The sequence below is a fragment of the Rhinolophus hipposideros genome, assembly GCF_964194185.1.
Source record: "Rhinolophus hipposideros genome assembly, chromosome: 14".
In the NCBI taxonomy this organism is placed as follows: domain Eukaryota; kingdom Metazoa; phylum Chordata; class Mammalia; order Chiroptera; family Rhinolophidae; genus Rhinolophus; species Rhinolophus hipposideros.
This window is the reverse complement of record NC_138060.1, coordinates 62,351,732-62,355,086: the sequence shown is the minus strand read 5'-3', so window position 1 is coordinate 62,355,086 and position 3,355 is coordinate 62,351,732.

Here is a 3,355-nt window from a genome sequence, read left to right as displayed (position 1 = left end):
GGGGCCGGGCTGGGTCAGGCTTAAAGGGCCAGGCGCGCCCCGGCAGGACCGGGCGGGGCGGGAGCCCTACGCAGACCCCGCCCCAGAGCCGGGACAGACGTAAATAGGGGCGTGGCTTCCACAGGGGGCCCTCAACCTCTAAGGCTCCCGCGGCGGTGCAGGGCGACCGTCGTGCGAACACAGCGGGGCCCGGATTTCACTAGCGACCTACAAAGTGACAGCTCAGGAAGTCTTGTTTCTCTAAGAGCCTCAGGTAGCCGCTTGAATCGGGTGTTTTCTCTGCAGGCGGCCCTCCAGTAAGGATTGTAAAGCTTGCGACTTTCTTATCGGTGACCAACCGCCAGCGTACCTGAAGTCTTAATTTTTGCCAACATTCCTAATGAAATGTCATTTCGTTGTGATTTGCATCTCTCTAGTCCCTGGTGGTTCAGAGCGTCTCTCCAGCATTGGCGTTTCTGCGCTCTGTGCATCTCCTGCTCACCTCCTTGGCTTATTTTTTCCCTTGGGATACAGTATCCTTAGACCAAAAATCCTAAATTCCCATTTGGTCAGGTCCATCAATTTTCACTTTATAGTTTGGTTGTGTTTAAAATCGTCTCCTCCCGTCCCAGTGACAGATATTCTCTATTGGCTTTGTGGTTTTTCCCTTCCACATTTAGGTCTATTCTGAGCTGATTCTTAGACTACCTTATTTATTTTGAACCAGTTTTCCCATCACAAGCTGTTAAACAACTTATTAATATTTCACAAATGAGGAAAAGCAGGTCCCCTGAAAGGAGACAGTTTGTCTAGTGTCGCAGGGGTGTTGCTGTCTCGTTGGACAAATCTGCACCACTCCTGCACATCCCCATTCACCCCACCCCCAACCCGGAGGCTGAGGGTCCTGAACTTCGTGGCGCACTGGGACTAGGAAGGTGCGACGCGGGGCAGGATCGCTGCGCGGGCCTCTGCTGCCGTCTACAGGCCACTTGCAGGACTGCAAGCACCGGGGCCTCCATCCCACCCATAGGTGGCTGAGCTGTTCTCCTGGCTTCGGGATTAGGGACAAATGATCCCCATGTCTCAATATACGTACGCACATAGACGCTTGGGCTGCAAGTCCAGGCTCTTCAGAGCAGCAGCTCCTGGAGAGCGGGTACCCTCTGTGTGTAGGCATTGGATGAGGGTGTGCAGGGCTCTACCCTGTTTCCTTAAGGCGACCATCAAACTAGCAGGGCTCAGTGAAATACGAGGCCCTGATAGCCTCAGCTGATCTACTGAACCCTTCACTCTGTCAGATGCTGACCTGTGCTCTACCTGGCCACCCCAGGACCTCCCTGGGACTGGAAAAGGGAAGGGTGTAGCCATCCCATGCAGCCTACATGACAGAGAAACCCAAAGAGGTCAAATGACCTGCCTGAGTTAGTAACTGTCATAGCAGAGCCCCCATCCCAACTCCAGAACATCCAGGGCCCAGCTCTCACCCTCCGACTATGCCCTCCTTCTGTGTGCCTCCCTGCACCCGTCCCACATCCACGTGTACAAACATTCTCACAGAGTTCACATATGCACACACATTTACCCATGTGTACACATGCACACAGAGAGACACCAACAGGCACAAGCACACAACACACACACACACATTTTGCCTAGCTGGACCCAGGACCTCTGTCCCTAAGTCCCAACTGAAAATCTCATTCAACATCTCAGAGCTTTGGAGAGAGCCCTGAGATCCAGAAGCTTCCGATGCTTGGAAGCTGGAGAAGGTCCTCCCTCTGGAGGCAATTGGTTTGGGCCACGCGAACCCGTGGCTGAGCAAGCAGAGTCCCACCTATAAGCAGAGGGCTAGGCTCCTGGTCCCAGCCAAGGGCGTCTCAGTGCATTCTCTCAGATAACTTACTTTCTAAAAATGGAGTTAGGTTACAATTGTTCTAAAAATTTTATAATTGTATGTTTTAAACTGGTGTCTTTTATTAAAAATTTTAATCGCATAAGTAAAATTTCTTCTTATGATAAATTTGAACTATACAGAAATGTAAAAAGTCATCGATGGCAATGCCTTTCCCCTTGCAGTCTCTATAACCAATGCCAGTGCTTACCCAAGCACACACATTCCCCACATGGTTTCAGCATAGGCAGATGTTTCGCAACTGTTCGCTTAATCCAGGAGAGTCAGAATGCCCGGTTTCCCCTCACTACTCATGTTCCAGCAGCCATCTGCCATGTCCAAGTGCACATTGGTGGGAGGATTCAGTATTTGGGAGGGCCGGGCTGGGGCAGGGGTGGGTACGTGGTGGCAGTCTCTGCCACACAGCCCTCGTGATAGCCGTAAGTCCAAGGGGTTGGGCCTGAAGCCTTTGGAATAGATTACAGTGATCAGGAGGTCTGGCAAGTCCCTGGGGAAGCTGAATACCCCCCCCACACACACACATGTACACATGTACATACATGTGTGGACTGTCCTTATGAGAGAGGAACGGCTGCACATGGTGAGAATATAGAGACCAAATGAACTAGACTTTGAGGAAGGCACTGCTGTATATCGTTGTGACCCATTTTGTGACTGTTCTGGGTGGGGAGGTGCAGATCCTGCAGCAAGGCCCATCCCTGCAGTGCAGGGGAGGGGTTACCCTGGGAGAATCTGTGCATTTAGCAAATAAAACCAGGAGAGGAATTGCCACTGGGTGGCAGTGTGGGACCAGCCGTCAGTGGGTGCTCAGGGACAAGTGAGGGCAAGAGAGGTGATCATGAGATGGCCAGAGGGCCCCACAACACCTGGGGTAGATGGGCACCTTGGGCAAAACAGGGGCATACCACTGTTCTCAGCGCTAGCTGAGGTGCATAGCACTGTCGAACTCACAAAGGGTGGTTGAAGGGCAAAAATCCGTGGGGCCCTTTAGTTTACAGACAGAACTACACAATCACTGACTTCTGTAGGAGATGGTTTCAAGGGGACACCCATGGTGTTCTGACAGGAAAGCTTCACTGAGAAACTTGCAGCTGGATCCTGAGGGATGCCTAGGAGTTGGCATGTCACAGGCACCTAGAGAGAAAGTCGGAGAGACTTTAGAGCCCTGGGCATCAGGCCCCAACACACCACCTGCCAGTTGTGGGATCTCAGGTACATTGTAACTTCTCTGCGCCTCAGTTTCCTCATCAGTAAAGAGGGGGTAATATGTAGTAATTAGACAATGAAATGGGGCCGGAAATCGCTGAGAGCTCCTGGCACATAGTAAGCGTTCAGTAAGGTTAGAGTTACAGTTACAGTTAGAGGGGAAGGGGTAGTCTTGGGATAAAGAGCTTGGGATTTGGCCCCAGAGAGACCCTCAAGTCCTAGCAAATCTTAACTCTGCTGCTTGGCAGCTGTGAAGCC